At 36.1% G+C, this 26,528-nt stretch overlaps 1 protein-coding gene across 1 annotated transcript in view; it reads right to left on the reverse strand.

Annotated features, from left to right (window-relative positions):
- The window catches only part of DACH1 (dachshund family transcription factor 1), a 389,583-nt gene that overhangs the window by 180,314 nt on the left and 182,741 nt on the right, over window positions 1–26,528 (reverse strand). The gene's annotated exons all lie outside the window — the stretch shown is intronic.

Raw genomic sequence — 26,528 nt, forward strand, 5'->3', positions numbered from 1 at the left:
CAAACCTACCTCATCAGCCCAAAGTTCCCTCATTCTGATACCGCATTCCAGTCGGACGCCACTGGCACCGACACACACCCTGCTCTTGAAGCCTGTGCCTTCACACCTGCCATGCCCTCTGTCTGGGATATCCTGGACGCAGGACTCACCTCCCTGACTTTTCATCCTCCAGGATTCTAGTCCTGGAGTGGACACTTTGAACCACTATGCCATGAAGTTTGTCCAGAGCAGTCTGTTTCTGTTCAGCAGAGAACAGAAGATAGAAGTAGACATGAGATTAGAAATATAGTTTGAGTCCAGATTATTAACAAGCGGGAAACAAAGGCCATGATTTGTTAATAGACCATGCATAGCCAGCAGAGGTTCTTGAGCAGGGGAAAGCTTGTTTTCTTTAAATGTGTGAACTTTCACCAAGTCAATTCACTTTATCCTGGCATCCCTTATCTGTAAAATAACATACACTGAAATATATGAATGATCTCTCCTCATTATAAAACTTTAATAGTCCACGAGACAGTATATACCACCACCATCACCCACTATGGCTTTTGCCATGGCTGCTTCATAGATTCTGACTGCAGTTCTTCTGCCTGGTTTAAATTTATCTCTGTGATTTATTTCTACTCCCAGCTGGTGGATTAGAGACTGAACAACGCTCCCCTCCTTTCCCTCCCCACTAATCATCAACTCTAGTTACTATAGAAAATAAGTTATAGCCTTATATTAAGAAAGTCTTTTCCCCTAGAAATCTCTGTTTTTTTCTGGGGTTTCTTTTCTTTTTTTCTTTTCTTTTGCCTTCCTTCCTTCCTTCCTTCATTCATTCCTTTCTTTTTTTCTTTCCTTCTTTCTTTCTTTTTTGGTTATGAGAAGAGTTCACCTTCCCTTCAAATAAGACCAAAGAGGCATTGGCTACCTTCACCCCAACATGAAACATTCAGGTTAGATCTTTGCATGAAAACCTGATAACCACTCCTTATAAAAAAAACACTGATCTGCATTCAAGGAATTCATTTGGGTCTGGGCTGAACATTTATTGCCTTTTAAGTCCCAACTTGAAATGATTCTCTCATCTTCCTATGATTGAATTTTCTCTCCAGTTACTCATTTCCTTCAAAGATGTTTCAGAACATTTTCTTTTCTGTTCTCTTAAAAGTCTTTTGGTGTTTCCCAGAAAATCCCTCTTCCTCAACTTTGCCGTGTCACAAATGCATACATTCGACTTGTCCCTTCTCTTCATTGACTGGTGTTATTCCATCTCAGAGTAATGGCACTTCTAGGGCCTTTATCTTTGATTTATGCTGCAGGTAAATATTGTTCTTTAGTATTTGAATAAAAAAGGCAAACCTTCAACTTGAGATATGATTGCTATTATTGTATATATCTGAATCTAATTCAGTGGCATGAAACATAACTATGCATGATATGGCCTTGGAGAAGCCATAAAATCTTCTTGAGTATGGGTTCTTCATCTGTGAAACCATTCTATTCACAAAGGGATAATATAAGAATTAAGTAAGAAAAACTAGGTGAAGAATGCCACATCATGCTTAGTGAAAACTAGACATGCCTTGCAGTCTAGCTCCCTAGTAGACAAGCCCAATCCTAGCTATGGATATCATGGGCTGGCCACAGTTCCCTCAGCTAGAAGAATTCTACTTCTCTTTAGCTATTGTAATAACTGTTGGCTTTTTTAAATACTTCTTTATCATTTCATTATTTATCTGATCTTATTTATGGTGCTCTTCTATTTTTCCCTTTGACAGTTTTCCCAGTTTTCCATTTCTAATAAAATTCCAAATGATATAGCATGTAATATGTGGGTGTGCCACACACATTTAATTCTGTAATAGCTTTTAAATTCATTCAATGTTCTCCATTTTCACTGGTTTCCCTTAGTGCAAGCTGCTACCTTCTCATCCCTGGAATCTTGCAATAAACGCTTAACAGCTTCCACTTTCCCCACCTCCAATGTCTTATTATTCATACAGCAGTCCATGTAACCTTATAAAAATAAAAGTCCAGCCCTGGCTGGTGTGGCTCAGTGGATTGAGCACCAGCCTGAGAACCACAGGGTCACTGGTTCGATTCCTCGTGCAGGGCACATGCCTGGGTTTCAGGCCTGGTCCCCGGTAAGGGGGGCACACAAGATGCAACCACACATTGATGTTTCTCTCCCTCTCTTTCTCCTTCCTTTTCCTTCTCTAAAAGTAAATAAAGAAAACCTTTTTAAAAAATCAAGAATCCACTCATGACATGCAATGGCTGCTCTTTGGTGCTAGCTGGATGCTTTGCAAGGCTGTCAGAGCTCTTTGTGCTCAGGTCCTGCCTATCTGTGTGATGTCATCTGTTTCCCCATATCGCCCTTGATCTCTGAGCTCCAGACACATAAGCCTTCTTTTATTTCCTCTAATGGACTATGTGCCTTCTTTCAAGCCACACTTCGCATGTTATTTCCACTTTCTAGAAAAGCTCTCCAGTCCTCTGCCCAGACCCACCCAAGGCATCCATCATGTGACCACTTAAACATTATGCTCTAGAAGTAGCAGGCTCAGAGGTTCCTGACTCTACAATCTACCCGGGAAACAGTTATCGACATTTTAAGAATCAACTCAAAACTCACTTATTTTAAAGAGCTGAGCTTCCCCAAACCACTCCTAAAGAGCAGAGCAAGTGATCGTATCACTTTTGTTCTCCATCCCTGTGTGCGAGCCTGCCATCCTCTGTGAGGCCAAATCACCCATGGCATTTTTAAAACACGCAAAAAGCTGAGTTCCACTCTCTGAGATTCTGGTTGGGAACCCCGCCTTAGTATATATCAGGGTTGACTTTACTGCTCCCCCATCATTTTAACATGCAATCTGAGAAGAGAAACTCAGTCCCTTGCACTCTTCCACCCACTCTTTTTTTTAAAGAGAGGGTCTGGTGTCAGTGGTAGGTATAGGGCTAGCTCCTTTAACTAGGTTATAACACCAAAAGGACAGAAGTATATTACCTCAAAGCCTGGGACAAATTGTCACTGAAATAGAAAAAAAAATGCTTCTCAAAACTATATTACTTGGGGAACCAAAGGAGAAACATAGTCATTATTTTGACAACATCCATGTAAGTAATTTAAAACTTCATGTTTATGTTACCTCAGTTTGGATATACTAGGAGTACCAAACCTCATGAATACAAAGCATGACTCTCCAAAGTAACATCTTCCTAGGGAGGGAGAGGATTAGGAAGGGCCCACAGCCCCCTCCCCCGCATTTACTGTGCCTCCTGCGGGCCTTGCAGCGGCCCTTTCCAATCTCTGGTCTAATTCTCAAATGCCCCCAACTTGAGGACTCTAGTAAAAACAGCTTCAAATCTATAAGTTGTCTTAGAAAGAAGCCCCATTGTATATTTTGTTCTCTAATAAAGTTGCTTTTGGGGGGGGAAGTGTATTAAATTCACAAAATAACTTTTTTTTAATCTATACCTCATAGAGAATTCGTACTATGAAAACACTGTCTGTAGTCAAGAATTGTTTACTTGTGTAAATACTAGCAATGCGTAACATTTACCAAATGCTTTTGTCTCTCTACCTAGTTCTTTTCTCATGTTCAGTTTTCTCCCCTTGCCTCAGATTCATGGAGATTTTTGTTCCTACCTCTTCAGTGCCCCATCCTTATCCTACTGCAACATAGCCACTGCTTTCAGCTCTTCCCGATCAAAACAACTCTTTTCCCTTTGAACTTGGTAATTCTGTGTTTCTCAAAGTGTCAATCTACATCAAATCTAGCTGTGGTGCATGGGAAAATTAGAGATTCTCTTCCCCGGAGTCACTGCCACAGACTCTGTTTCTGGGATGGGCTGAGGAATTGGTGTTCTTACCTTTCAATGTGTTGATTCTGTGCTCACAGCCCTTACATTACTTGATGACAGTAATTTACACTAAAGCACATCTGCATTTCACAAGTTTATTTAAAAAATAAGATTGAAAAATTTTAAAGTGTATTAACTAAGCAGATCATCATTGTAGCGGTCCTCAATAGTGAATATGCATAAAAATCAACACAGAAACATTAAAATACAAAATTAGGCTGGACCGACGAGTCAGAGTTTGAGACATTCTGCTCTCGTGTGCTGCACTTTGCAAAAATGAGTCTTGCAGCATTAGCTTACTGCAGCAGAAGCAAAGGGGACAGCCAGGTCACACAGTGCTTCTCTATGCTACTGATGCAGCAGTCATGCATGTATTTAACTCCAGCGACCACTTATACCCACCCATATAGATGTTTGGTATATACTGTAATTATTACTTAAACAGCTTGAGTAATTGCTTCTGATTGTTTAGTTCATAATTTTTCACCAGATTTCTTTGTTTCTTCCGGGGGCGGTAGGGGTGAGGAAAGAACAAATAAATGAATGAATAAAAAAAACCTCTTACACTGCTCTGGCCAGGTGGCTCATTTAATTGCGGTGTCGTCCCATATACCCAAAGGTTGCAGGTTCAATCCCTGGTCGGGGCACATTCGGTGGGGGCAACCATTCATTCTCTCTCTCTCAAATCAATAAACATATCCTCAGATGAGGATTGGAAAAAAAAAACCCCAAAACAAAAACCTCTTACACTAAACAATAATCGACTCATTTATTTTACCTCACCAATCTCACTTTTTCATACTCTCAAAGGACATTTATAGTATCTCATACCCTAAGACAAAACCATGTATTTAACTGAGAAGTCAAATGTAGAAACTTTTATTTTATTTTAAAAGATTCTAAATCCAACTTTATCATCACAATGGATTGAGAAATATTTTGTTTAAAAAATACATTTTCCTTCAGAAAAAAGGGTAATGAGTTCTGCATTGTGCTCTCCTAGGCTCCCATAGACCCTCAGCAAAGGGACTGCACTGCAAACTTAGGATAGAGCCCAAATGTCTATCACAAAAAAAAAAAAAAATTTTTTGTCCTATTTGTTCTTAACAAACTCTGTCTCTTACAATATAAAAGAATAGCTTTTTGAACAGAATTTAGAAACAGCACTTGTCATACTATTGTCTGAATTATGATACAAATTACTGCTGTGGGCTCTGTTCTGCTCTGCTCCTTCAGAGCAAATTCTATCTATATTTAAAAACTGGCTATTGTTAGAAATTATTTTTGTCTTGGCTTATAGATTTCCTGCACTTTTACTTTTACTTTTTGATGCTCCACCAAAGTTTTTTAAAGTTCTCTTTGATTAAGTGACTGAATGGGAATTCCTAGTTAACTAAACTCACTGCCATACAAGGAGTAAAGATGGTGGTTGGGGAAAAAAAATCCAAAATGTCATCCAACCTTTACACACTGTGCATCAAATTTACCTAGAATACTGCAGCAAGATATATAATTCCTAGGGCTTCAAAATCTTCATCTCTAAAATCAGAGGTATCAATTCTGACCTCATAGGGATGTAGAGAATAAAGCTGAAATAATATATGCTACAATATAGGTCCATTCTAAGCTCTCCACTCATGATAGTAAATATTAGCAAGTAACCCATAATATCCATCATCTCCTTATGTTTAGTTTTGCTTTTGTTCAGCTACTCATAAAAATGCAAATATGACAAAAGCTACTTAGTAGCATAGAGTGAGAATTTAGCTATTTGACAGATGGAGATCTAAAAACCATGTTTCTATCACGTCATTTGATTTAGTAGTCTACATTGATCAAATTTATCACAAACTCACTAAATCTCCACTCTGTGCTATATTGATACAAAATCTTCACTACTTCACATTCAATATCTTTAAAACCAATCCACAGGTTTATCATTTAGAAGGAAAGCAGGCACTGTTACCACTTAAAAGCCTCATTTTACTTTGCAAAGATAGCATTTTTCTTCTGCTTTCAACTTTTATCAAAACAGCCTTTAAATCCTTCAAATGCCATTATACAATCCTGATCACTCTAACAAAAGGAAAAGTATCCCCATTCTATTTATTTCAAATAAGTTAGTACCCATAGTTATAGAGTAGATTACAACTGTAGATTATAAATATCAATAAAAAAGACATATTGCTGTCAAATTCTTTCTCTGATCTGTTTGTTTGCTCATTAACTTGAAAGGTCCAATCTTTGATCTTTGGTTTCAAAGACATCGAGATGACTTCCAAATGTTTGATATGTTGTCTACTTTTACATCACATTCCATATAAAACGCATTTCCCAAAACCTAATGGTTAAATAAAATGAGTTATATGCAAGAGATAGTCTGCATTAAAAGCTTCCATATGATAGACTTTTTTTATTAGTCTATGCCACTTTACCCAAATTTAGAAGAAACAATTTAAAACATGCAGTAGATTATAGCCAATGGTAGTGATTATTAATATGCTAGAATTGATAAGTTATTTATGTCTGGCATTCTTCCTACTGATTATTTAGAGAGACAGGCAGCTTATAAATATCTCATCACTCCATCGTCACAGAAATTTCATCGACAGTGCTCATGCACAGCTATTAGCAATATGAATCTAACCATTACAAGAAGGAGGAAAATCGAACATGTGGCATTAATACGCAGTCCTGGTTCCTAACCATCTGATAGGCAGATGGTGTGAAGCGGATTCTCCAGCTGAAATGAAGGGGCACATCATTTAGAACCTTGTTTGCATTCTAACTGATATCAGTGCCATATTGATATACATGATACATCATGGCAGTATTTGAACAATCTAGTTTGTTTCAGTCATAAATGTTTACGGCCTTGTTTTTTTAATCTTATAAGCTTGTTCAGAAGAGTGTATTTTTAATTTATGAAACTTATTGTTTACTTCTGTTGAACTAAAAGATTAGAGGAAAGCAGGAATATTAAATTACTTCAACCCAAAGCAATATAACCAAGGCAGATGAATAAAGTGGATTTCTATTTTCAATAAAGGATGTTAGTAAAGGAATTTTAAAATTAACCCAGGCATTTTGTACGCTAAATACATTTATTCATTTAAATCTTCTAGCTTTTTCCCCAAAGTTGCATACAGAGAAATTTAATGTCTTACACAGTCATTCATTTAAAATTCTCACTGTGTGCAATTAATCTTGTCTAACAATTCAATTCAGAAAGTAAAACATCAAAAAGCATAGTTCAATTCAACAGTCATTACTGTGAAGTAATCTTTCTGTCCCTGACAGTTCCTATAGACTCTTTGCAATACTCTGTTGAAGGTGCACTGTAAGCTTCATTACAACTCAATTGAAATCACTCCAAGTCTTAGAAGAACTCTTGGCTCAATATAACAATTTCAAAATACCAGTACCTATTTTTTTAACTCTGTTTTCTTCCTATCTTTATTGAAATACCAGCTGTCTAAAAAGTTGACACCAATTTTCACAGTTATCTTCTTTCTCAATACTTTCTAAATAAATGAACATTAGGATTGAAACATGCCTGTCCTCACTCTTGAATGATTAAATAAGAAAGTGTTAAGCAACCAGAATAAGTAACTTAACTGTGAATCAGGGTAGATTGAAGATTTCGAGTGTGAATTTGTCTCCTAATGTCCATTAAACTGACTTTTCTTGCCCTTTGAAACACATTTATATTCTGGAGAGAAATGGAAAATTGATCTTTAAGGCCATTAATGGAGACATTCCTTATCCTAGTTTTCAGTTTTTAAATTGATTAAATTAGTTTTTAAAGGTTTGGATTAACGAATCAACCCCACAAATTTGAAGAAACATACAGTAGAGTTTACTATAATTTGATAATGACTAATAAATCAAATAGACAGCCAGAGTAGCATTCTCATTCTGAAGAGTTTCAAACTGCAGCCTCCCTGAGTGAAGGAAGTAGCAGCCGTCCCGAAGTCAGGAGGAGGGGACCCCGTGGGGGCGTCGTTTGCCCGCGTGTAAACCACGCAAGAATTCCCATGGAAGCTTTTGAAACACTTGATTTTTGATCATTAATTCATAGAAACAGGCTGAAACATAATCAATGGGAAATTTCAAATTATTATGATTTACATAAGAAAGGAGATAATTAATGAAAAGTTGAACTGACACAAAAAGGTCTTGAAAAAATAACTTTCATTTTACTCTATTTTTAATATTATCACCTTTAGAAAAGTATTTCTAAACAGCCAGTTGGTGTCTAGACTTACAAAACATGGAAATAAGCAAGACTTACTTTTACATAATGCAACCCTTTTATTTTACTGATGATGAAACTTAGGGGCAGTGAGGTTAATCATTTCTATAAAATCGCACCATTAAATAATGATAGAGTAATCCCAATTCCCTTAACTCCCCATTCAGCATTGACCATACCAACTCTGTCAATAAATGTTAAAAAGTACAGAACCCAGAAAACTGTAGAATCATTAAAAAATTCATCCACTTTGCTCAAGTAGCTATGAATTGCACAGAAAGTCAAGGTTACAGACATTCAGGTAGTATCACAAATGTAAGTTGACTCCCCTTACGAACCTGAGCTAAATGTTTATTTGTGATGCAGTTTTGTAGAATTTAGAATGTATTTGCCACAGTCACAATGTTCATTCTAGTTTAATTATGCACCAAACTTTTAACCTGAACTACTGGTGAAATAAAATATTTATAACATTAGCCTGAATGTTGTATCTTAAATACAAAATTCACAACTAGAATGGCACAAAAAGAAAAAGCAAATAATGATGTTACTCTCCAAATCTTGAATATAGAAAAATAAAAATCAAGTGAAATAGATAAACTTTGACTCTAATTTTCTTTAAAGCACCTTTCTCATTATTGCTTATTATTCCATTCTCCAATAACCTGGGAATGAAATATCCCCAATGTTTGTCTAAGGCCCAATACTTCTTACTACCTACATGACTCATCACCCCAAATTACTCAGTGTGTTGACTCCAGGCAGGTGGTTCTTAACTAGCCTGAAAGTAGCTGACAGTACGTGATATTCTAAAGAATGTTTTTTTAAAGAGACTACTTGTCAATATATTGATGACAGTTCAGGCAGTATAATAAGTGAAAAGAGGAAATGGTGTTGTAAATTTATCCTCCTGCAGAAGAGTCACCTCATTGGCATTACAGCCTAAGAATAATCTCCCCCAAATATTCTCCTAATTTCCTGAAAACCATTAAATGTTTTTCTACATCCCTAAATAAGTCAATAAGTCTCTTTTTTTTTTCTTTTCCCAGAATCCAGGTAGCATGTGGAACACTACAAGTCTGTGGTTGTTGGTAAAGAAGGGAGTTAGAAAAGCAGTGGTATACAGGTGGCCTCTTTTACAGGTAAGTCTTATTTAAGGGGACTTACTAATGAGCTAGAAACAGCTGGAGAATATGTAGCCACAACAGTTTTTAGGTAAACCAGTATTAGCTTTTTTTTTAAGGGAAAGGGAAAGACAAAAAATGTTTTTATATACATGTACACACTTTTTAGTAGAGGTTGGGGTCTGGGCTGGGAACAATATACAGCCATATCCACTGATCTACAATAGGAACAGATGGGCTAATTGAGGGAGTATGTCCCTTTTCCTTTGTCAATAGGTTTTGCATTTATATCAATATCATCCTGACTCTCCATAATCAACCTAAAGAGTAGGTATTTTTCTCATTTGGTTACAAGGAAAATATAAATGGCCATAGGCCAATTGTAGTGCTTGGAAAAGTAGGTTTGGGATTACAGTTTTAATGTTGGACTGTGAGGAAGGACAATCTTGACTCTTTTAGAAAAACAAATACTGCCATAGAATAGAGAAGACACAAAAGAAATAGGAGTTATAGTCCACAGTCTCCAGTGCTGTCACCTCCAGGAGGGAGGCTAAATAAGGGAAGCTTTTATTTTGGTATACCTTTGTCATCTTAGTCAAGTTAATTTTTTGAGTGTAACTCAGCCAAATTCCTTAAATTGTCTGATTTTTGAGGCAACCTCATACTTTATTGTTTAAGAAATAAATGCTATGTTTAAAACTATTTCCCTTCTGAGTTTTCATGAGTATCTTTCACCCAGTTCACCTAGGAACAGAGCAGATGGACGGCAAGTTAGAATTACCTATGGTTGGTATTATATAATTCATTTCTCTATTTAGCTATAAAATCATTCCAACAGAAAGAAACATCTAATTCCTAACATGGCAAGAAATTTGAGTCTTTTGTGTACTTTGATAGAACATTTTACTATGTCTTTCAAAATAATAGTAAATCATAGCAAATCTTCAATTGTCCTTACAGCTCTTCATTTTAGGAGCAAATCTGTACCTACGTAATCTGAAGTCTTTTCTCGACCTAATTTATGGTGTGCCACAAGATTCTATTAAAAGAAACTAAATAACAGCAGTAGATTTATTCACCTTAAATAATTAAAGCTAATTGAAAAAGACCAAACTAAAACTAAAACACTTCTCTCAAGCATTCAACTTCTGCATGTCAATTAGTAATTTAAACAACCAGCTAATCACAACAGCTTTGTGAGAAACACGGACCTGTACTATGTACACATTTCTCTGCCTCCATTGACCTGAAGAGAGAAATAAACAACAATTCTGAGTCTGAAAGCATGTGTATCTCTCCTGTAGTAATTAGGCAATTCCAGTAAAGTATTTTTGTGGATGGATTTGAGATTTTTCTCAATTTTCCAAAACAAGTTTGAGAAGAACACATAGAAAAATGGGAGAAATACCTGGAAAATTATATCCAATCACTCTTTTGCCAAAGAGTTATGGCATTTGAAATTTATAACATGCCTGAATCAAAACAAAATTGAAAACATTATTATTATTCACCAGGTTACCACATCATAAAAACCAGAAACTGGACTCCTATGCATTGGTTTTAGAATTTAGAACCTGGTTTAATGTTATTGTTTTATAAATTTATATATTTTTTACTTTCCTTCTTGTTAAAATTATTAAATATCAGTTTGATGTAAGCCATGTTAATAGTGGCACACAATGTTATCACAAATTATAATATTCTAATTGTCCCATCATCGTAGAACTCCACTTGTTAAGTGAATGGTCATTTTTCTCATACAATCATTTAATTTGATAATTCAGCCTCTGTAATTCCTGGAATATGTAGCGTAATCACTGGTCTGACAATGTTACAAAGAGTTACAAAAGCTCGTCCAATATTTTTCCTGTACATCTTCCTTAAGAGAATTAGAAAATTCAAACATAACTTGATCTTGGAAGCAAAGCCTTTTGAAATATTGCTAAAGTGCATACTGAATAAAGACAACACACTTAAGCAGACTTTCCCCCGTTTAAACAGCATTCATCTTTTCAAAAGCAATAGATTCTCAGTCCACACGGAGTCTATTGCATTATTCATTTCATGTGCAACCTCATGCTGGACCATAAATTGTTACTTTATCTAATCAAAGGAGACTTAACTCTACAGAAGGTCAAAGGTTTAATTTTGTGAAGTATTATCTTACGCTATGAGTTTAACCGAAAAATAGAAGAAGAAAAACAGCCAAGAAACTGGTAATAAATGAACCTTTATTGCCTCAGGCTTTGGCCTAGTTAATAAACTTTCATTGAAGGTTTCTTTCAACTGTTATGGACAATGAGAGGGGAAAAAAATCTTAAATTACAGCCATGTGTGACTTTTAAGGCAGTCATTCTTTTTTATCTCAACCTCCCTAGCTCAGGGGAAAAAAAGGAAAAGACAAAGAGAGATTGTCTTCGATCTCTTAACCAAAAATGTATGTTTCTAAACAGATGAAAAAGTGCAGATAAACTTTTCTAATAGCAGAGGTCAGCTTTGAAAAATATAAAAAAAGGCATTCTTTAGGTGTTGAATCTTAAAGAACAATCTCTCTAGCTAAAGGTAAAACTACAAGAGGAGGAGGAAGACATGTCTCCTCCATGATGCTTTAAATCGTAGCCTCCTGCTTAGCAAAGCATAATGCCTTATAATCTCAGCATTACTGCACAAATTCCATCCTAGTTTTAATATGCACTAAATGTATTGTACATAAGTATATTATCGATGTACTATCTGCCCCATTTTAGTACAAAAAAACCCTTTTATTTTTAGGGAAAAAAACACTAGTAACAAAATAATTCATTTTATGGTTATGCTGTTAACATTTTTAAGAGGAACAAGTGTATCCTTTTAGCTGACACTCCCAACCAACAATGAATGGCCTGTGGGCCGTTTTGTTTTTCAGCATTTTCTAAAGGAGAAAATGAATTGAGTGGTTCTGAACTATTACGCCATTTGTTCAGGAGGCAGTGTGTTAAGTATAAAAGTTATCACACCTCAATCCCAACATCTTCATCTGCACACCCCAGCATATATAAGGTAGATCCTCGCGTCACTGACAAAGTTCGCATAAGCTGTGAGCAAGGGAAAAAGCCATGTTCTGCATCTGACTTGACACACTCTCAAACAGAAGGGGAGCAGAGCCAGAGCTCTGGGCTTGAGACTGCCTGCCCCCCATGCCTGCCAGATTGCACCCCAAAATCACAGTGCTATCAGCAGGGCACCCAACCCTCTGCCCATCCAGCAGCATTTGGACAGAACAGGGCTCAACTTCATTCCTGGAGTGCGTCCTTGGGATGGATCCTGGCCACCTTTGAATGCAAACATGATAGGTGCTTATACCCGCAGCACCAGGTGAAGGCAAGACCAGGCTCCCTGCTAAGAAATACACTCCACCCAGCTGGGAGGCTATGAGTCCTACCAGGGTCAAGGATGAAGGACGTTCAACCAGCAACCATACTCCTTTTCTGTATTTGCCAGGAGTAGTGAGAGAGACTTAGGAAATGGAAAATATAAAGATTAAAGACATTTAGATGTGAATGCTGAATTGTAAAAAATGTCCCAGTCTATGCATAGTATTATGAGGATTAAAAACATGTTTTCTAAAAGCATGGTTAAACCTGGATATCAGAACCTGAAGCAAATTGAGACAATTAGTTTTCATAAACTGGTAGAGGGTTTAGAATCAATGGTTGGGTTTTGATTTTATGCAAGAAGCCATGAAATGCTACTCAAAGGTTGCAAGGAGAAACACTGTCAAAAGAACAATTGATAAACATAATATTTTGCCCCATTTTATTTTCTACCTAACTTTTTTACATACGAGCATATAGTTGAGGAGAAAAAGATGAAGAAAAATGATGAAATATCACTACTTTCCAGAAAAGAAGTATTATATTTGTATGTGTATAGTGAATGGTTAGTACCATACATTTCTGGATAAATAATTTAGTAATCACAGTAAGGATAGTCATGCTTTATAATTTTACTTCTTTCATTTCCCATTTTTGAGAAAGGCTGAGGTACATTTAGAAAGTGACCCCACGGTCAGAGAAGCATGGGAGAATAACAAAAACAGGTATCTCAAATCTAATTCTTTATTCCATTAATCAAAGTTTTATGGCTTTGGGAAAGTTGTGTTATAGAACACAGAGAGGAAAAGAAAGATCAAGGGAATTCAGAGGATTTATTAAAAGTGCAGACGGTAACTCTGATTAGTGTTTTGGCTAGATAGACACAATTAATTAATTGTAACATTGTGAAACTCTAAAATGCTGAAAGAACAGTGCTCATTCCTGCAATGAAGTAATGTAGCAAAATACTTATAATCTTTCAACCACCAGGAACTTTTGTTGGTTTTTTAACCTAATCCACGGCTTGACATAGATCCTAGGGTAATGGAACACAGTTCTTTGATTGAAATAATAACTAAACATTGCTGTGCTAGCCTGGTGGCCTAATAGAAGTCTGTCTCTCTGAAACTCGAGAAATTCAAGTTTGGAAACAAACTCAGACACTGAGCTCTGGCTTGTAAGTCCTTCAAGAAAAGCCTTTGAGACTGGAATATGCCCTTTCCTGTTTAACATGACCAAAAATAGACATAAAACTTCTGCAATAGCCTTTCTCCCAAGTAATGAGACAGTCAAAGCAAATCATTCTCTTCAGTCACTAAAAATTTACTAAAAAATCAACAGTACATTGTGGATTATCATAGAGAGTTTAATATATGCCATAAGAAAAGCTAAGTATTTCAGAAGTGACTCATTCCCCTAGTTTCTTCCATCTTAGTATGGAAATCTGAGCATAATCTAAAACTTTAGTCACTGTTACAAAGAAAGTTGATTCATATACTTTGTCAATTTTAGTCATGTGGAAAATTTCAAAGTATTCAAAAGCACACTAAAAATACCTGAAAATAAATTACTATATATACCATTCACTGAAAAAAATAAAATTATATGTTATTCTGTTTTTATTCAGTGTACCTTGATTTGCAATAATGATAAGAATGCCACAACTGAACATTTTAGTAACGAAGAGAATAACGTAGGTCTACACTTGCAGTAATAAATTCACTCTGATGAAATTCTGAAAGAAATTGCAGTAAAATCCCCATTCTGTATCTTGATAAATTTTAAAAAACAAAGAAAATATACCATCACTATTTACCAACATGCAGGCATATTGTAGAAACTGCTAAGCATAAAGTGGATGTGAAGAAAGCAGGAAAGTCACGGAGAGCATTAAATATACCTAAGGCTATTGCCAAATGATGATTTTATATTAGAATGCAATGCTTATAACATTAATAAAAATATTTTACTTGGTGTCTGTCATGTGACATCATCAAATCGCTTTATAAACATGTTAGTAAAAATGATGCTTGGATGACAACTGAAACAGTCTGCGCATTGTCACATATGTGAAGTGTTGACATAGTTTATCATTACATTGTAAAGCATCAGCTATGAAGCTGGGTGGGAAGCAGAGAGCAAGTAAAAAACATTCAAGTTAAGTAATGAGTATACAATCTTAAAAGCATGGTAGTGTTTCTAAATAGAATTCCAGGAACACAACTGGAGTTGGTTAAATCAGGTCAGCAATGTCTAGAACCCAAATTTTGTTCCATATTTTCTTGCTGTTATCTCCAATATATTAGGAAATACCTTCATGTTAGCATGTTGGCTACGATAATCCTAGGCATTCAAGTAAAACAGTGAGAGCAGTTTGGTGGGTGGGGGAGGGGCGGGTGTGTGTGTGTGTGTGTGTGTGTGTGTGGTATCTCCTCTCGGATATATATAGGATATATGGGGGGAGGGGAGGATATATAGGGAAAAAAAGATTTCTTTTGTCCACCAAAGAAATCTTTTCCAGGGTACATCCTAAAGACTCACCTCTCAGAACCCACTAGCCATAACTGTATCACCCAATCATGCCCAACCAAATCAGAAGCAAAAAGAACTGGGCTACCATGACTCGTCCGGAATGGACCATAGGGTTGAGTCTTCTTAGGACCATAGGGTTGAGTCTTAGGCACTGGGTTGGAGGAAAAGTGTGAATTCCTCAGTAAAATTAGGATTTTGTTATAGAGAGAGTGATAAGTGGTTACTGGATAGCAACTAACATGGCCTCTAATAAAATTTATTGGGAAATACTGAAGAAAACAGTTTAGACCCTCAAATAGAAGCCAAATTACATTGCTATTCCAAATCTGCTATCATTTAAAATTTTTTCCATGCTTGCTCAACAGTTAACATGTACCTAGATTCAGAAGATAATATTATTGCTTTTCTCAAGCCACTATTTTACTTCTCATAATGAAGTCCTGGTACAAAAAAGTTCCATAAAATTATAATAGTGACCTTGATTTTTATATTTAGAGGTACCAAGAACAGAAACATGAAATAGCACTCAACTGCTTTTAGTTTCCTTTTCTAACTTTAGCAGAAGATATTATAGAATAAATACTCAGATGGCATGCCTTTTGAATATATGATATGATGTCCTTAATTCGACTGCCAGAAAATCAAATATATACCTAACAACTATCACCAAAGACCTGGTCACTTTTGAGCTATAACACACAGACATTTGAACATTTCCTGTGATAGTGATACAGCTAAAACCGGTGATGACATTACTCAATGCCTCTATGCAGTGCTGGAAGTATCTGCCTCATGTTATTCCTTCTTACAGATGTAGACTGGTATGGAAAAGCGAGAAATATAAACTGCAGAGCTCAATGGAGGGAAGACAAAGGACTGAGGGAAGACACAGGGGGAGGGAAGACAAAGGACTGAGGGAAGACACAGGCGACAGCAGCTTTAAGAGCACACCTGTTTATTGTCATGCAAGTGCTGTCTGGTCTCATCCTCACTTCCATCTTTCGTATTGTCAACAGTAAAACAGAAAATTTGAATGAAGTCTAAAAATTAAGAGCAATAGCATACATACCATAGAGGACAAAGATTATAGGCTTTGTAGTCTAAGATTTAAGTTTCAGTCCACTCTCTGTTATTAGGTAGATGGCTTCTGTTTGCAAGATCTAATTTCTGTCAGCTTCAGTTAACTTTTCGGCAGCTATTATAAAGAGAATCCTGTTACTTGAGTCTCACAGAATTGATGAGGACATTAAATAACATAGGATGTGCGAACATACATAGGTGTTCCATAAAAAGAGTTTTCTATCTCCCCTGGTTTTGCTACCATTCCATGGTAGCAAGTTCTTGCCTGCATTTCTTTTTTTTTTTTTGACACTACTATCCCCACTACTGATGGAGCTGCCTCTACCATTTCAGAGCTAATGGCAGAGCCAGCGCCATGACGTCACCCCCAGAAATGTGTTCCTACAACTGCATTTCCTGAGTCAATAAGGGAACTTGGTAGAAAACATATTCCTCAAAAAGAATTTTGTTTTATAAGTACTTGCATGGATAAACTCTGGATCAAATGTCAAGATGAAACAAGATTTGGATCTGCAACTTACTAAGTGACCTTAGACAACTCATTTTATTACTTTGGAAACAGGACTGATATAAGTTCCTGCATGTTATGATGGTTATGAAAACAAATGAGAGCAAACACGTAACAAGCTTCAGCTGTGCATGGCACCATGCAAACACTCCATTCAGGTAGGAGATAGAGATTTGGCTGATAATGTATGTAGGCTATTTAGGTAGGCTATCGTTATTTTCCTCTGACATGAAAAGACATGAGTATTTACAACTAAAGACCATATGAGATCATTTTAAGATGTTAGAAACTGAGTTTTAATTCACATTCTAATTAAAAATTCTAAATTTTGCAAAAAATACAAAAGGATTCTCATCATATTATACATTGTTATTACCCATACACCATGATTGAAGGATATTTTATTAAGAGAAGTATAGTTGTCACATCAAAAAAATCCAGTTGCACAGACATAAGTAATATTGTCCAACAAAAATTCTAAAAGATAAATTTAAATGTTAAATATATGGCCACTAAATTATCATATTCAGACACAAGAGTTGGCAGTGTCTTGAAAATCATGTTCTCTAACCCAAACTCACATCATGAATAGAGGGCAAGATAGCCTCTCTGCCTGTTCACTCACTGACCAAGCACTTTTACCTTTATTAAAAAACTCCCCAACTGCACGCGCACACACACACACACACACACGTTTTGTAATCACATATTTTGCCCCCAGAGATATTTACTTTTTTATATTCACTGTTTACTCATATTAAAATATCCAGAAATAGTGGAATATAAATAAAAGAATATCCAAATGGTTAATAATATCACAGCTATTTCCCCATTACTCCATAAGAAAAAAATAAACCAACACGAAGTTCACAGCAGCAATGTTACATTGCATTGGTTTCATGCTCAATGGTCAATTTCACAGGAAATTTCTAAATGTCAAATAACACAGTATATAAGTAGTACTTGGTATATTATGGCAGCAATTCACTAGATGGGTCTCTATTGCCTAAAGAGAAGCATATCTGTTCTTAGAAAAGTATAATTTGTTTCCTGTTTCCTTACATTATTTGCGCTAAACAACAAGCTTGAATCACGCATATCCATAGATATCATTTATTGAACAGACTAGAAGTTAAAATATTTAATTTTTAAATTCTAAGTTTGATTTAAATTAAATAATAAGTATTTATCATAGACCAGAAATATTTGGATTTTCAGAACACAAAATAAATAGATCTAATTTAAACTTATTTATAAACCAGGAATATGCCTACCTTTTTCTCTGTGTGATAATGGTAGATCAAGTAGACTCTTAAAACAAGAAATCAGAGACTTGTAGAATGCTAAGAAACTCTAAATTTTGTCTTTTTTAATTTTAATTATTATCAAAGCATTCTGATAAAAGTTGACAACTAAGCATATCTTTCAACATATATATTTAGTCACATCATATCTAAAATTGACAGTGCATCTTCACCATAATAAATCTGTAATAATAATTATGTAATTTTAATAATTTTTATGATAAATTATTTTAAATTAATATTTAAGACCCACTTGAAATATATATACAGAAAAAACTAGCTCTGGCATTTACTTATGAAAAGTAATTCATTACAAATGAAGTAAAATTCATTGGCAATTACTTAAGCATCTTGCTATATTTTATTGCAAGTAAAAACTTGCTAGGTAATTTGAATTTACTGTTATGTAACCTGCTAATACGTTTTCCCTAGAAGCAAAATATAGTTTTGGTGATCACTATAATACAAAATGCACAATCTCAATAGAAAAAAAAAGTATAATGAAAACATAGGCACTCAATAAAATATTTCTCCTTTTCAAAAAGGACCAATCACCATAGGTCTTTCAAAAGTCTATGAGTAGGCTATGACTGTGGGAGTTTCAGGTTAAATTTCAATCCTCATAGACATTCAGTTCAGATCATAATTTATCAAGTATGCAGTATGTTGCAGGGACAAAAATAAGATAAAAAGATGGGTAAAACATGACCTCTGCATTTAAACCTGTGAACTTAATTGAGGGTATAGATTGCATTTGGCTTGTTCATTGTGGATACATTGTCCGTGATCAATAGGAAATATATGCTTAACATATGCTGAAGGAAGTTATGAATAAAAAAAGAAGAAGGAAATGAAGATGAGAAGAAAAGGAGAGAAGGAAGAAAAGAGGACAAGAGGGGAGGAGAAGGAAGAAAGGAAGGGAAGGACAAACATTTAGTTGGGGAGACTGACAAATACACAGTTATCTACAACATAAGAGACAATGGAGGCATAGTGTTAGAATAAACAGTGCTTTTTTAACTCAGGATCAAGAAGATTAATTTGGGCTAGGGAATCCAGAAAAGCTTCAGGTAGGAGGTAAAGATTTGGTTGATAGAACAGAAGAAAAATATTTCAAGGTAAAAAGGAAAGAAAAAAATAGTGAGCAATGGTACAAAGCTGGGAATATGTTGGTATTTGGCCATATAATGTTTATAGGGTAGGAAATATTGGATGGGGAGATTAATAGATCATAGAACTGAAAAGAAAGATCAGTGTCTTGTCTTAAACGTGCTTAAATGCCATTGCAGTAGAGTTTCATGCTCTGAGAAACCAACGGTATTTAAAGAGGGAAATTAAAGAGTGGTATTTAAAGAGTGGTGCTTCCCATAACCCTCCCTGCCCCCAGGCTCCCTCCCAAGCTGTGTGGACCTCATCACAGCACCGTATGTGGCTATGTTTATGCATTTTCCTTATAGCCCTACCAATTCAACATGTACCTCCATGATTTTATTGTTTGTAATCGTTATCGCTCCAATACTTAATACAGTTCTTGGCACAATTAAAGTGGGAGTTGCATAGAAGATATGGTGGATTCAGTTCAGGTCCTGGAGGTATACTCGTAACTTATTAAGACTTTCTACCACTTATAAAATGGGCATAAGAGTACCTAGTTTTAGATATAGTGAAGATTAACTTATTAGTGGAGAGAGGATAATATACAACCCCACTGGCCAACAAAAATAACCTAATATCTGAAACAGGTCTTTATGTTATCTTACATGGCAAGTGGAATGTTGTAGACATGATTAAGAATCTTGAGGTGGGGAATAAGTCTTGAATTATCCTGGCTGGCCCAACAGAATCACAAATGTCCTTATAAGAGGGCAACAGAAGGTCCAAGTCAGAAAATGAAGGTGTGATGATGGAAGTGGAGACTTAAGTGATATAATACTTGGATGTCAGAGGAAAGAACCAATGAGTCAAGACATGTGAGTGTGGCCTTGAGGAGCTAGAATGGCAAGGAAGTCAATTTTCCTCTAAGGCCCCCAGAAAGAACACAGATTTGCCAACACCTTGAGCATAGTCTGTAAGATCCATTTCAGACTTTTGACCTTCAGAATGTAAGATGATAAATTTGTGTTGTCTTAAGTCACTGAATTTGTGGTTATTTGTTACAGCAGCAATAGGAAACTAAGACATAGTACATGTATATGTGTATGTAAAAAATATACATACTTATACATACATACGTGCACACTTAAAACAGAGTAGTATTAATAAATAATAGATTTTATTCATTGGATTAAAGTGTATCTCCTGTCTCAACTTACATTTTGAATCTTTAGGACCAACGTGGAGCAAATTGAGGTAGAGAGAGGCCATTGTAACAGGGATATACTGTGTGAGCCCCAGCGTAGGCAAAGAGTGCCAGAGCCAGGGAGGAGCAGGGGCAGGAATGGAGAGGCTACAGGGTTAGATTATTTCAGGACAAAAGGTTCATCTCCAAGTAGACTGTAGGTATGAGAAAGAGGACCTCGGGGTGATAGTTACAGTCTGGAGTGGAAGACTATACAATGAACTAACTCCAGTATTAGAAACAGCAAGAATAGAGGAAAAGACAAATTTGGGAGTTCACATGTTGAGCATTTTGCATTTGAGATGAGGGGAGATTGCTTGAGAGTAGATTCCAGCAGCATAAGTTTTAAGAAACTATTAAGGGTAAATACATTTCCCGAAGAGGAAAAATGAGAAGCCATGGTAAAAGCTGTCAAAATCCATAATCAAAAACACCTGGGCTCACCTACATATATCAGGTGTAGGAAGAGACACAGGAGTGAGAAGGCAGGATCAAAGGAAGCTTTCAAGAGAACAGTATCACAGGAAAGATGGTGCAAAAGTTCAATTGTGAGGGTTCAGGGACAATCAACATGAGAAGGAGGGAGGCAACAAATGGCCATTATTCCTTCCAGAATCCTGACAAAGAGAAGCAGACAGCTTCCTTGAGGCACTCATTTCTTGAAGCAAGAAAAGACTGAGTATTGGTGGGAAGAGGGAAGGTGTTAATTGTGATTAGAGATTGAAGTAGCAAAAAAGATAGGAGAAAATTAAGAAAGAAATAGAAAGCATAGAAAGTATAGCAGGCCCTGGCAGGGTGGCTTGCTTGGTTGGAGCATGGGTCCATACACCAAAAGGATGCGGATCCTATTCCCCGTCAGAGCACATGCCTAGGTTGTGGGTTCGATCCACAGTCGGGGCAAATAAGGGAGGCAACTGATTAAGGTTTCTCTCTCACACTGATGTTTATAGCTCTCTTTCTCTCCCCCTGCCTTCCTCTCACTCTAAAATCAATTAAAAAATATATATCTTCAGGCGAAGATTAAAAAAAAAGTATAGGAGAAGGAGTAGGATGTTCAAGAGGGGAAGCATTCCTTGTGAGAATAATGTTTGCTTATGGTTTGGGACATTGTTTGGAATTGTTGATGTTTAAACAAAGGTATAAATTAACAGACTAATTTGATTCAATTTATTTAATGCACCTTTAAGAAGGCAAACGAAAACTGAAAATAACAATGAAGTTTTTACTTTGAGATTTCTTTTTGCTTCATAAGATTTTGAATACATTATAAAAATAATTGAAGTATAATTTTAGGGAATTGCAAGCTGGTACTAGTATCATACACACACAAATGCACACATACACAGATTTTTATGTGTTCAGAAAGATTATATCTATAACGTATACTCATGAGGCCAGCACCATGTTTTATTCAATATTTTATCACTGGTTCCTAGTACTAAACATTCACTAAATGAATAAACCCGTAGTGAATTTTTCCCTGAAGTTCTGAGGGACTAGTTAATTGGCATTTGTCATGCTAGATTGTATTACAATTTCTGTTTCATATGACATAGGCACCTAGTAAATGCCGATGATTATAAAGATTATATATGAGATCATTGATTGGCCTTGAGAACCAGCGAGGCACTAGGCCACACAAATAGAAAAATAAGGCTGTCTCCTCTTCATCCAGATGATTAGAAAGCAAGCCTGAATGCTAATACAAACGTTAACTCTGTCAGCACTCTGACAATAGTTGCTCTCTTTCTCATTCCCTTCCCCCGTTGGAGACTATCTTCTCTTTCTATAACACGAAATTAAGTCATTCCATTCCTCTGCTTTAACATTTTTGACATTGCTCATTGCCTGCAACACAAGATCCAAATACCTTATTCACAGCAATATTGTTGCTTTCATAATGTGTCTTTCACCTACCTCTCCAGATACATCATCAACCAGTCACTGCTCTGACCTCAGTTTATATTCTATGTAAATCCACAGAGAACTAGCCTTCATTTTTCAGTCCTGATCCCTTCGCATTAACTGTTTTCTTTGCCAGGAATACCCTTCTCCTTTCTTCTATGCATAAACACCAACATCAATTATCACCCCCTAGGAAAAGTTATATTGAGTCACAAAAGAAAAGGTGATTGTGTCTTCCCCTGCCTCACTTCCTCAATTCTGAAGAAATTTTAATGATCATTATTACAGAATTATGTTGGAATTATTTACTAACCAGTTTGTCCAATGACACTGTGAGTTCCTTAAAGGCAGAAGCCATGACTCATTAAATTTCCTTTTTGCTCTCCTGTGCCCTCCACAGAGCCACCATTCAGTTTTTGAATGAATAAGTAAATGAAAACACTGAAACATCTAGAAAATGTGGGATAGTGGACTGACATGGTCGCCACAGTACATAACTGAAGAAGACAGTTTAAGGACCAAAATATTTACCCAAAATAAATGACACTCAGTCTTGCAACGTAACATAAGTCCACATTGTTAAACTTAACACAATTATACATTTGATTGAACAGTATGAAATTGATGATGTTTGACCAATTTCAACCTAGGAAATAACAATTTCACATGATCAATCTATCATCTGGTGACAAAGTTCACTTCCATTAGCCAATTCCCCTGGAGAAAGCAGCACAATATACCTGGCCCCTACATACACATGCAAAAGAAACATGCTTTTCAAAATTTACTTACAAGAGAAAAGACTTGCCTCAGCACCTACAAACATCAGCTGTTTCTAACGTCAACACTGCATTTACCAAAGACGTAAAAGTGAACTCTAACAAAAGAACAACAAAAACAACCTAAGCCTGAGTGAAGTATGAGTGTTGGTAAGTTCAGTGCCAGGGCTTCTCCCTGATCTGTCATTCCCTCTCAGCTCGGAAGGCTGGATCGCTTTGCAGACGCAGAGCCAAGACAGGCAGCACTACCCAAGCACCGCAGGCTTTTACCTCCGTAATGGTTCCACCTGACACCTGCAGTTGTCTCACCCGATAGGATGGCATTGCCTCCTTAAAGCTTTGCCTTCAAGTGCTTTCTTTCCTGATATGCTTGAAATATGGGAACATGAAGGCAGCAAAAGCAAAGCCTCAGGTTGAATATCCCTCTCTATATGTACGTTCTGTCTGTGGATCTACCTACCCACCCATACCAACGTATTTGTCTCTAAAAGTAAACATATTTCTGAAATATATACCTTCTTTTATTCTGAATGCAACTTTCTCAGAGTTATAAACAATTTCAGAATTGACAAATTACATGTTTTCAAAAACATAAAAGGAACTACCATTTAGAAATAACTGTGTGCTCAAAACTATAGTAAGCAATATATTAATAATTGTGCTATACCTATAGAATGTACATATGTGTATTCAAACATTTTTTTCTACTCTCGTTTTTATTAAGAGAAAAATCTGATAATAAGCTCAATTTTTCAATTAGGGTGTCAAAAACCTCAGAGAAGTTCATCAATACCTTTGGGGCTATAAGCAATAAATTTTGACCAGTTTCTTAGGCTTGTAATATAAAGGGGACTGTGCTATCTTTCTTTGAAACCAAAATTAGGAAACCAAATAGGCATTTATAATTTAACCAGGAGGCAGAAATTAACTTACATGATGAATACCCAAAAAAAGTAAAAGAGAGAAATTGGGGGTGGGGGAGACAGGGAAGGAGGGAGGGGGAGGGAAAGGGGAGAAAGGAATGAAGAAATGAAGAGAAAGGAAGGGAGGGAGGGAGGGAGGAAGGGAGGGAGGGAGGGAGGGAAGGAAGGAGGGAGGAAGGAAGGAAGGAAGGAAGGAAGGAAGGAAGGAAGGAAGGAAGGAAGGAAGGAAGGACGGAAGGAAGGAAGGGAGGAAGGAAGGAAGGAAGGAAGGAAGGAAGGAAGGAAAGAAGGAAGGGAGGGAGGGAGGGAGGGAGGGAGGGAGGGAGGGAGGGAGGGAGGAAGGGGGAAGGAAGGAAGGAAGAAGGGAGGGAGGGAGGGAGGGAGAGAGGGAGGGAGGAAGGGGGGAAGGAGGAAGAGAGGAAGGGAGGGAGGAAGGAAGATAAAGGAAGGAAGGACTTGCGTAGCAGATATTTAGAATATGGGATACAAAGAGTGGCATAAAATCATGTTTTTGACTTCCTAGGGAAGGGCAGCTCACAAACTTACAAGCAGATATTGTTATGTTAAAGCAATTCCAATGCTCTAATAGAAGGTTATGCATTTGCAATGGAAAGTTACTTGAATTTCACACTATTGAGCTGTTAGTGGTAAGTAATTATACAACTGTATTTCCAATGATGGAGTCTCATTGCTGTGCTTGTTCCCTTCCCAGTGGAAAATATCTTGTGAAGCAAAGAGTGGCTAAGGGATTCAAGAGGAGAAAAACACATACCATAAAATATAATTAAAAATTGTGGAGGCTGCATATGACAAGAATAACCATAAAAAACAGATACAAACCAGCTGGCTGTTAACAACTTCTGAGTTATAAAAATCTTAAACCTGCTGTAAAGCACTCAATTCGATTTACATAACCACAGAGCTGACATTCCTTTTAGGTTCCTCTGTTGGGGATTATTTTGACATGTTTTAGAGCAACATAAAAAGCAACTGTGAAAGGAAGACATGTATCATCTTACATAGGAATTCATTCCTGCCTTAAGACTGGACTTTCATACTTTAATCTGAACCTCTTTCCTTGAACTGGAAAATAACTTTAATGGACACTGGCTGTCTGATTTTACAGCATTATTCTTCAGATGCTCATATTTCTAATAACATTGATGCTTTCTCTGTGTGTGTTGTATATTTGAGTCAATGCCTTACACAATTTCAGCTCAGTGGTACCCAGCCAAGAACCAATATCCATGGTCTATAAGAAGGGAATAATATTTTGGTCAACCATGACTGAAACAACCATAATTTCTTAGAAACCTAATGATGCAGACAGCATTCTACAAAACTAACATAGCTTGCTGTAGGGAATTAAAAATAAACAAAATAAAATAAAATCAATCGTACATTGAATGAAGTTTTGATGTATAAGTGCTGGCAGCCGAAATTGCCCAGAGCACAAAATGAGCTTCGCTGTTTGGTAATTTGCTTGATTCACTATGTTGCTACATGTAGGGCATTATGTGCCTGACTTATATTTAATCCAGTCACCTGCTTAATGTTGGAAGGATTATAATTATCTACAAGGGTTTTGCCCATGCAGCATGTCAATATTTCAGATCTGACATAAAATATGTATATTCGTTTGAGTTTAGCCATTAGAAATATTATTGTATTATAATAATAATCTGATGTAAAGTAATAATAAATCATGAAACCATTCTACTTTTACTGGGAATAAGGTAAGTAAACATATTGGGGTCATCTGACAATAATGGCCCCTTAAATTAATAGAGTAGAATGAGCACAGGCATGAAGTTGAGAAATCAAATTCTCACTCCATCATTCTCTAGCTATTCTAATATTGAGCAGCAAATCTGAGTCCCAATATCCTCATCTGCGAATTGAAGTTTTATATGTATCACAAAAGTTATTGGGAGATAATATGATGTAATATATGAGTGCATTAAAAATAAGTTAGAACTGTAAACAAATCTCTAAAATAATTTATTTTTTATGCAAGCTGTTTTTTATGTCAGGTTTTCTTAGAAGTTATTAACTGACTTCTTCAGCCTGCATGATTATTTAGAACAGAATTACCATTGACAAAAAAAAAATCAGCTAAATTTGCTATGGAAGAAATTAGTAGTGAGTTAATTTTATTCATTACATTCGGAATGCCAAGAAACTCAAGTGCAAATATCTAGTGATGAATGTAAAACAGTTTGGAGAATATTATGGATAAAAATGATGATAATAATGAAAAAGGATATAAGATCACGTAGAACAAATCTAAACAGTGAAAAACAAAAAAAGATAAAAAGCTAAATACTTGCATTTCCTAATTGTTGATTATGAAGTATAACAGTAAATATGAATTTAATCACTGAAAAATGTCTTAGTACATAGTGAAATCAATTTCCTAAGATCTTTTAAATTCAATTTATTAGGTAAAATAAAATGTTTTTATTCTTTTGCTGACTCGATCTGACAAAGGATAAATTTAAGTATCAGGAAAGATGAATGAACATGATTTAAACTGTGCCCTGGAATACTACAGCCATTTCTGTGCCATAGAATAATT

Source organism: Pteronotus mesoamericanus, unplaced genomic scaffold (assembly GCF_021234165.1).
Source record: "Pteronotus mesoamericanus isolate MK-2021 breed Mesoamerican mustached bat unplaced genomic scaffold, CSHL_Meso_final contig_94, whole genome shotgun sequence".
In the NCBI taxonomy this organism is placed as follows: Eukaryota; Metazoa; Chordata; class Mammalia; order Chiroptera; family Mormoopidae; genus Pteronotus; species Pteronotus mesoamericanus.